Below are 11,090 nucleotides of genomic sequence, written 5' to 3'. Positions count from 1 at the left end.
CCCAGATCCCATGAGGCTCCATAGAGGGTGACATATCATCCATCCATCATGTACATAAAGCTCCCCGATCCCATGAGGCTCCATTGAGGGTGACATATCATCCATCCATCCATCCATCCATCATGAACATAAAGCTCCCAGAACCCATGGGCCTCCGTAGAAGGTGACATATCATCCATCCATTATGTAGATAAAGCTCCCAGATCCCATGAGGCTCTATAGAAGGAGACATATCATCCATTCACCATGTAGATAAAGCTCCACGATCCCATGAGGCTCCATAGAGGGTGACATATCATCCATCCATCATGTACATAAAGCTCCCCGATCCCATGAGGCCCCATAGAAGGTGACATATCATCCATCCATCATGTACATAAAGCTCCCAGATCCCAAGAGGCTCCATAGAGGGTGACATATCATCCATCCATCATGTACATAAAGCTCCCAGATCCCATGAGGCTCCATAGAAGGTGACATATCATCCATCCATCATGTACATAAAGCTCCCCAATCCCAAGAGGCTCCATAGAGGGTGACATATCATCCATCCATCATGTACATAAAGCTCCCAGATCCCATGAGGCTCTATAGAAGGAGACATATCATCTATTCACCATGTACATAAAACTCCACGATCCCATGAGGCTCCATAGAGGGTGACATATCATCCATCCATCATGTACCTAAAGCTCCCATATCCCATGAGGCTCCATAGAAGGTGAACTATAATCCATCCATCATGTACATAAAGCTCCCAGATCCCATGAGACTCCATAGAGGGTTACATATCATCCATCCATCATGTACATAAAGCTCCCCGATCCCATGAGGCTTCATAGATGGTGACATATCATCCATCCATCATGGACATAAAGCTCCCAGATCCCATGAGGCTCCATAGACAGTGACATATCATCCAACCTTCATGTACATAAAGCTTCCAGATCCCATGAGGCTCCATAGAAGGTGACATATATACCATCCATCATGTACATAAAGCTCCCAGATCCCATGGGGCTCCATAGAGGGTGACATATAATCCATCATGTACATAAAGCTCCCACATCCCATGAGGCTCCATACAGGGTGACATATCATCCATCCATAATGTACAAAAAGCTCCCAGATCCCTTGAGGCTCCATAGAGGGTGACGTATCATCCATCCATCATGTACATGAGGCTCCATAGAAGGGGACATATTATCCATCCATCCTGTACATAAAGCTCCCAGATCCCATGAGGCTCCATAGAAGGTGACATATCATCCATCCATCATGTACATAAAGCTCCCCGATCCCATGAGGCTCCATAGAGGGTGACATATCATCCATCCATCATGTACCTAAAGCTCCCATATCCCATGAGGCTCCATAGAAGGTTACCTATAATCCATCCATCATGTACATAAAGCTCTCAGATCCCATGAGGCTCCATACAGGGTGACATATCATCCATCCATCATGTACATAAAGCTCTCAGATCCCATGAGGCTCCATACAGGGTGACATATCATCCATCCATCATGTACATAAAGCTCCCAGATCCCATGAGGCTCCATAGACAGTGACATATCATCCAACCTTCATGTACATAAAGCTTCCAGATCCCATTAGGCTCCATAGAAGGTGACATATCATCCATCCATCCATCATGTACATAAAGCTCCCAGATCCCATGGGGCTCCATAGAGGGTGACATATAATCCATCATGTACATAAAGCTCCCAGATCCCATGAGGCTCCATAGAGAGTGACATATCATCCATCCATCATGTACATAAAGCTCCCAGATCCCATGAGGCTCCATAGAGGGTGACATATAATCCATCCATCATGTACATAAAGCTCCCAGATCCCAAGAGGCTCCATAGAGGGTGACATATCATCCAACTATCATGTACATAAAGCTCCCGGATCCCATGAGGCTCCATAGAAGGTGACATATCATCCATCCATCATGTACATAAAGCTCCCCGATCCCATGAGGCTCCATTGAGGGTGACATATCATCCATCCATCCATCATGAACATAAAGCTCCCAGAACCCATGGGGCTCCGTAGAAGGTGACATATCATCCATCCATCATGTACATAAAGCTCCCAGATCCCATGAGGCTCTATAGAAGGAGACATATCATCCATTCACCATGTAGATAAAGCTCCACGATCCCATGAGGCTCCATAGAGGGTGACATATCATCCATCCATCATGTACATAAAGCTCCCAGATCCCATGAGGCTCCATAGAAGGTGACATATCATCCATCCATCATGTACATAAAGCTCCCCAATTCCATGAGGCTCCATAGAAGGTGACATATCATCCATTCACCATGTACATAAAGCTCCCCGATCCCAAGAGGCTCCATAGAGGGTGACATATCATCCATCCATCATGTACATGAGGCTCCATAGAAGGGGACATATCATCCATCCTTCATGTACATAACGCTCCCAGATCCCATGAGGCTCCATAGAGAGTGACATATTATCCACCCATCATGTACATAAAGCTCCCAGAACCCATGGGGCTCCATAGAAGGTGACAAATCATCCATCCATCATTTACATAAAGCTCCCAGATCCCATGAGGGTGACATATCATCCATCCATCATGTACATGAAGCTCCCAGAACCCATGGGGCTCCATAGAAGGTGACATATCATCCATCCATCATGTACATAAAGCTCCCCGATCCCATGAGGCTCCATAGAGGGTGACATATCATCCATCCATCCATCATGTACATAAAGCTCCCAGATCCCATGAGGCTCCATAGACAGTGACATATCATCCAACCTTCATGTACATAAAGCTTCCAGATCCCATGAGGCTCCATAGAAGGTGACATATCAACCATCCATCATGTACATAAAGCTCCCAGATCCCATGGGGCTCCATAGAGGGTGACATATAATCCATCATGTACATAAAGCTCCCAGATCCCAAGAGGCTCCATAGAGAGTGACATATCATCCATCCATCATGTACATAAAGCTCCCAGATCCCATGAGGCTCCATTGAGGGTGACATATCATCCATCCATCCATCCATCATGAACATAAAGCTCCCAGAACCCATGGGCCTCCGTAGAAGGTGACATATCATCCATCCATCATGTAGATAAAGCTCCCAGATCCCATGAGGCTCTATAGAAGGAGACATATCATCCATTCACCATGTAGATAAAGCTCCACGATCCCATGAGGCTCCATAGACAGTGACATATCATCCATCCATCATGTACATAAAGCTCACAGATCCCATGAGGCTCCATAGAAGGTGACATATCATCCATCCATCATGCACATAAAGCTCCCAGATCCCATGAGGCTCTATAGAAGGTGACATATCATCCATCCATCATGTACATAAAGCTCCCAGATCCCATGGGGCTCCATAGAGGGTGACATATAATCCATCATGTACATAAAGGTCCTAGATCCCATGAGGCTCCATAGAGGGTGACATATCATCCATCCATCATGTACATAAAGCTCCCAGAACCCATCGGGCTCCATAGCAGGTGACATATCATCCATCCATCATGCACATAAAGCTCCCAGATCCCATGAGGCTCCATAGACAGTGACATATCATCCAACCTTCATGTACATAAAGCTTCCAGATCCCATGAGGCTCCATAGAAGGTGACATATCAACCATCCATCATGTACATAAAGCTCCCAGATCCCATGAGGCTCCATAGAAGGTGACATAGCAACCATCCATCATGTACATAAAGCTCCCCGATCCCATGAGGCTCCATAGAGGGTTTCATATCATCCATCCATCATGTACATAAAGCTCCCACATCCCATGAGTCTCCATACAGGGTGACATATCATCCATCCATCATGTACATAAAGCTCCCCGATCCCATGAGGCTCCATAGAGGGTGACATATCATCCATCCATCGTGTACATAAAGCTCCCAGATCCCATGAGGCTCCATAGAAGGTGACATATCATCCATCCATCATGTACATAAAGCTCCCAGATCCCATGAGGCTCCATAGAGGGTGACATATCATCCATCCATCATGCACATAAAGCTCCCAGATCCCATGAGGCTCCATAGAGAGTGACACATCATCCCTCCATCATGTACATAAAGCTCCCAGATCCCATGAGACAGCTGGTCACATCTACTACATTATGTTTCCTCAGAGAGTTATTACTGGGGTTACATAGGACTGCCGATCACATCTACTACATTAGGAGTCCTCAGAGAGTTATCACTGGGGTTACATAGTACTGCTGGTCACGTCTACTACATTATCTGTCCTCAGAGAGATAGCATTGGGGTTACATAGGACTGTCAGTCAAATTACTACATTATCTGCCCTCAGGGAGTTATGACTGGGGTTACATAGGACTGCCAGTCAAATCTACTGCATTATGTGTCCTCAGAGAGTTATCACTGGGGTTATATAGGACTGCCAGTCACATCTACTACATTATCTGTCCTCAGAGAGTTAACACTGGGGTTACATAGGACTGCCAGTCACATCTCCTACATTAGGAGTCCTCAGAGAGTTATCACTGGGGTTACATAGGACTGCTGGTCACATCTACTACATTATCTGTCCTCAGAGAGTTAACACTGGGGTTACATAGGACTGCCGGTCACATCTACTACATTATGTGTCCTCAGAGAGTTATCACTGGGGTTACATAGGACTGCCAGTCACATCTCCTACATTAGGAGTCCTCAGAGAGTTATCACTGGGGTTACATAGGACTGCTGGTCACATCTACTACATTATCTGTCCTCAGAGAGTTAACACTGGGGTTACATTGGACTGCCGGTCTCATTTACTAGATTACCTGTCCTCAGAGAGATAGCATTGGGGTTACATAGGACTGCCAGTCACATCTACTACATTATCTGTCCTCAGAGTTAGCATTGGGGTTACATAGGACTGCCGGTCACATCTACTACATTGTGTCCTCAGAGAGATAGCATTGGGGTTACATAGGACTGCCGATCACATCTACTACATTATGTGTCCTCAGAGTTATTACTGAGGTTACATAGGACTGCCGGTCACATCTCTTACATTATCTGCCCTCAGGGAGTTATGACTGGGGTTACATAGGACTGCCGGTCACATCTACTACATTATCTGTGCTCTGAGGTATCACTGGGGTTGCATAGGACTGCCGTTCACATCTACTACATTATGTGTCCTCAGAGAGTTAACACTGGGGTTACATAGGACTGCCGGTCACATCTAATACATTATCTGTCCTCAGAGAGTTAACACTGGGGTTACATTGGACTGCCGGTCTCATTTACTAGATTACCTGTCCTCAGAGAGATAGCATTGGGGTTACATAGGACTGCCAGTCACATCTACTACATTATCTGTCCTCAGAGTTAGCATTGGGGTTACATAGGACTGCCGGTCACATCTACTACATTGTGTCCTCAGAGAGATAGCATTGGGGTTACATAGGACTGCCGATCACATCTACTACATTATGTGTCCTCAGAGTTATTACTGAGGTTACATAGGACTGCCGGTCACATCTCTTACATTATCTGCCCTCAGGGAGTTATGACTGGGGTTACATAGGACTGCCGGTCACATCTACTACATTATCTGTGCTCTGAGGTATCACTGGGGTTGCATAGGACTGCCGTTCACATCTACTACATTATGTGTCCTCAGAGAGTTAACACTGGGATTACATAGGACTGCCGGTCACATCTAATACATTATCTGTCCTCAGAGAGTTATCACTGGGGTTACATAGGACTGCCAGCCACATCTACCACATTATCTGCCCTCAGGGAGTTATTACTGGGGTTACGTAGGACTGTCGGTCACATCTACTACATTATCTGTCCTCAGGGAGTGATGACTGGGGTTACATAGGACTGACGGTCACATCTACTACATTATCTAGGGTGATATGTTCCTAGTCACTGATGGTAAGCAGACATCTTGAACATGGCGGGGAATTCAAACACGAAGTTGTGGAACTTTTCACTGTACAATAATGATGTTCTATTTGCAGGATACCGGCCCTTTAAGTCACCTGCTACTCCATTAAGCAGCTCACAAAGTTTCCCAGTTTCAAATGGCTGATAAAAGGGAGCAATAGATTACATTCCCTGGCGGCACAGAGGAGGCAGACTGAAGAGTTTTATGTATTTGGGGTTCACATACTTTGTTTCTGCCTGTGTGGCCGCGGTGGGATCTACTAGCACTATACATCTTTATGGGACAGACTGCTGGTGGTCCTGGCTTTGATCCCTCCCTGGTGGTCCCGGCCCCCCAGGAAGCAGAGTGCAGGGTTTATAAACATCTTTAATTTGTTCCTGTATATTATAGATATAATCTCCAAGCAGTGGCGGCTCGGGGGTTAACGAGTCTGATCTGGGCGGCTCCTATCTGGGTGGTCTCCTCTGTTCCATTAATTGTCTTGTCACTGCTCTTCTGCCTGGGGGGACAGGATACCCCTCCCCCGCCGGTAACTAATACCAGAAGGCCCATGGTCACATTGTCGTAATGTCACTTTGTATCCTTTCAGGTTCTGTCAACCCCCCCACCTCTGGGATCAAGATATGGAACAAGGTGGGTGGGGGGCTCCTCTGACTCCTTTAGGGCACCTCTAGCAAAATGATCGCGGGATCGCCCCATATATATATTAGGAGCCACCATGAGGAGTCAGCTGAGAAGCTGGCGAGTATAACAGCTTGATGATTGAGCGCCATTATAGGAAGCGCAGATGTATCCGAGGGATTGGTGATGGCGGCCATGTTGGGTTTCACGCAGCCTTGCAAAAAATGGAAATAAATTAGAAAAGGACGAAAAAAAGAAGAAACCTGCAGAACTGACAGATCGCTGGGGGCCGTGTCACACCTCTGCTAACTTGTACCATGAGGCTAATTCACCTGCAACCTGACTGATCCTGAGTGACATCCTGTATTATACCCCAGAGCTGCACTCACTATTCTGCTGGTGGAGTCACTGTGTACATACATTACTTATCCTGTACTGCTCCTGGGTTACATCCTGTATTATACTCCAGAGCTGCACTCACTATTCTGCTGGTGGAGTCAATGTGTACGTACATTACTTATCCTGTACTGCTCCTGAGTTACATCCTGTATTATACTCCAGAGCTGCACTCACTATTCTGCTGGTGGAGTCACTGTGTACGTACATTACTTATCCTGTACTGATCCTGAGTTACATCCTGTATTATACCCCAGAGCTGCACTCACTATTCTGCTGGTGGAGTCAATGTGTACGTACATTACTTATCCTGTACTGCTCCTGAGTTACATCCTGTATTATACCCCAGAGCTGCACTCACTATTCTGCTGGTGGAGTCACTGTGTACATACATTACTTATCCTGTACTGCTCCTAAGTTACATCCTGTATTATACTCCAGAGCTGCACTCACTATTCTGCTGGGGGAGTCACTCTGTACATACATTACTTATCCTGTACTGATCCTGAGTTACATCCTGTATTATACCCCAGAGCTGCACTCACTATTCTGCTGGTGGAGTCACTGTGTACATACATTACTTATCCTGTACTGCTCCTAAGTTACATCCTGTATTATACTCCAGAGCTGCACTCACTATTCTGCTGGGGGAGTCACTCTGTACATACATTACTTATCCTGTACTGATCCTGAGTTACATCCTGTATTATACCCCAGAGCTGCACTCACTATTCTGCTGGTGGAGTCAATGTGTACATACATTACTTATCCTGTACTGCTCCTGAGTTACATCCTGTATTATACCCCAGAGCTGCACTCACTATTCTGCTGGTGGAGTCACTGTGTACATACATTACTTCTCCTGTACTGCTCCTGAGTTACATCCTGTATTATACTCCAGAGCTGCACTCACTATTCTGCTGGTGGAGTCAATGTGTACATACATTACTTATCCTGTACTGATCCTGAGTTACATCCTGTATTATACTCCAGAGCTGCACACACTATTCTGCTGGTGGAGTCACTGTGTACATACATTACTTATCCTGTACTGACCCTGAGTTACATCCTGTATTATACTCCAGAGCTGCACTCACTATTCTGCTGGTGGGGTCACTGTGTACATACATTACTTATCCTGTACTGCTCCTGAGTTACATCCTGTATTATACTCCAGAGCTGCACTCACTATTCTGCTGGTGGAGTCACTGTGTACATACATTACTTATCCTGTACTGACCCTGAGTTACATCCTGTATTATACTCCAGAGCTGCACTCACTATTCTGCTGGTGGGGTCACTGTGTACATACATTACTTATCCTGTACTGCTCCTGAGTTACATCCTGTATTATACTCCAGAGCTGCACTCACTATTCTGCTGGTGGAGTCACTGTGTATATACATTACTTATCCTGTACTGATCCTGAGTCACATCCTGTATTATACTCCAGAGCTGCACACACTATTCTGCTGCTGGAGTCACTGTGTACATACATTACTTATCCTGTACTGACCCTGAGTTACATCCTGTATTATACCCCAGAGCTGCACTCACTATTCTGCTGGTGGAGTCACTGTGTACATACATTACTTATCCTGTACTGATCCTGAGTTACATCCTGTAGATCTTTTATTATAAAAGTAAAAAACACAACAAAGACCAACTGTAACAATCAGAATAACCATATAAAGCAATATAAGGCCCTTCCCCCACAGTCCGTGATCCATAAACAAAGTAAATGTCCATATCCGGGTTTCGTCCCCGCCGTACACACCCACACACATACACACTCAGCATATAACACAATATACAAGTATATACCTAAAATATAAAACTAAGGAAACTATAACTACATAAACCCTGTAAACTATAACTCCAGGTCCAGCCGTGCCGCACTGCACCCACACAGAACAAATGTAAGCAATAACATAAACAGCATAAATAACTGAAATAGCAACATAAATAAGCAAATTCAAACAGAAAGACCGAGCCAACTGGCATAAAACTAACTAAAAATTTTTTTTTATTTTTTTTTTATTTTTTATTTTTTATTTTTTTAATTTTTTTTTTTTTTTTTTTTTGGGTCCCCAGTGCAGCTTGGGGGCCAAGCCTGCTCCATCAGTCCGTGCCCAGAGTTCTAAAGTTCAGGACGTGCCAAGCCACACCAGGGTTTTTTGTTTTTTTTAATAAATACCACACAGTGCCTGCCGCAGCCTGGGGGCCATGCCCGCTCCACCAGTCCGTGCCCAGAGTTCAATGTTCGAGACGTGCCAGGCTACGGCTCAAGGCGTGAATCCCACTCCCCCCAACTCCCCCACCCAACCTACCTACCACCCAAAACGTGAATATATACAATATATACAAAACCATAATACACTACAATAACTAACATACATAATATATACTATATACATAACCCGAAAGCCTAAGGTCGGCTCTCCTGCAGCCCTACTTCATTTCATTTTGCCCAAATCAAAACAAAAAGCTTCATGGTGCACTCACAGCCCGCCACCGGGATTGGAGGTGATAAGCCGGGCACAGACATCACAATGTTCTATCCCTTGCATTTTCTCCCTATTCTCTCCCTAATTTGCCCTAGACTGTCCTTAGTCTGCCCCTAAGTCTGACCCTTCATGGAAACCTGTCCCTGCCCTATCCCTCCTCTCTCCCTATCCTGTCCCTATTCTCTCCCTACTCTGCCCCTAGAAAATTAAGAAAAACAAACTGTCCCTAACGAAATACAAGCCCTCTCCATAGGAGAGAAGCCTTAGATGTGCCCAGCCTCTCATACTCCAAAGAACGCACCTTCACCAGGTCACCCAGGATGTTCCTACATACCGTATCCACGAGGAGGACTTTCAGCTCCGTCGAGATTAGACACCGTGCACTCCAGATGTGGAACCTGACCACTAGGCTAACTAGGAATAAAGTGCAGCGGTCCCTGCCACCAAGGCCTCTGAAGGCTCCATAAGCCCACTCCGCATAGGAGAGGTGTGCCAGCTGAGGCCAGCCTATGGAGACCCCTACCCGTTGGTATACCTCTGTATTAAAGGGGCACTGAAGCAGGAAATGCTCCATGCTTTCCAGCACGTCGCTGCACTCCTGACGGGGGCAACCCCTGTCAATCAGAGGCCTGCTCTTCAAGTTACCCCTTACATACAGTCTCCCGTGAAAGCAGCGCCAAGCCAAGTCCCAAAACTTCACGGGGACCCGAGTTGAATTCAGTAAACGTAACCCTCCCTCCAGGTCCCGACTTGGGCAGTCCTTGAGCGCCAGGGGCTTCTGGAAACGGGTCAACAGGACTCTTTCGTCGAGGAGCCTCCTCGTCAGAGTCCTGATCTCCCACATCCCCAGACCCCACCGGCGTATCACCTTCAGAACCAAGGTAGCGTAAGCCGGGGGATATCCATGCTGCGTGCGAAGGTCCTTCACTCGCCCTCCTGTCTCCCATTCCTGGAAGAAGGGCCGAAACCATCCCCGGCAGGAGTAGACCCACAGAGGAGCCCTTTCTTGCCAGAGGTTGCCTATGTTGATCTTAAAAAAGGTGTCTACAAGAAACACCACGGGGTTGACCATAGATAACCCCCCTAGTCTCCTCGTGCGGTATGTAACATCTCTCCTGATCAGGTTCAACCTATTCCCCCACAACATTAGGAAGAACAGGTTGTAGACCCGGGTCCAGAGAGGTTCTGGCAAAATGCATACGCTGCCCAGGTAGATGAATAACGGGAGCAGGTATGTTTTGATCAGGCTAACTCTTTCCCGAAGGGTCAAAGACCAACCCTTCCACTGGTTTACCTTCTGAGTGGCACCATCCAGCCTGTCTACCCAATTTTGCATGGGGTAATCCCCCTGGCCAAATTTGATGCCAAGAACTTTTGCTGAAGTCTGGGGCACCGGAAGGGTGTCCGGGAGATCAAACGTAGGATCCCCCCTTCCTAACCAGAGACTTTCACACTTATCCCAGTTGACCATAGACCCGGAAGCTTCCGAGTAGCGGTCCACCTCCGACACCACAAACTCCGCCTCCTCTCTTGAGGACATGAAGAGCGTGACATCATCGGCGTATGCCACTGCCCTCAGGGTAGCCTCCGGCACCGCCTGGTCCATCC

This window comes from Eleutherodactylus coqui, chromosome 3 (assembly GCF_035609145.1).
Source record: "Eleutherodactylus coqui strain aEleCoq1 chromosome 3, aEleCoq1.hap1, whole genome shotgun sequence".
In the NCBI taxonomy this organism is placed as follows: domain Eukaryota; kingdom Metazoa; phylum Chordata; class Amphibia; order Anura; family Eleutherodactylidae; genus Eleutherodactylus; species Eleutherodactylus coqui.
The sequence above is the reverse complement of the archived record's forward strand: the minus strand, read 5'-3'. Positions refer to the sequence as shown.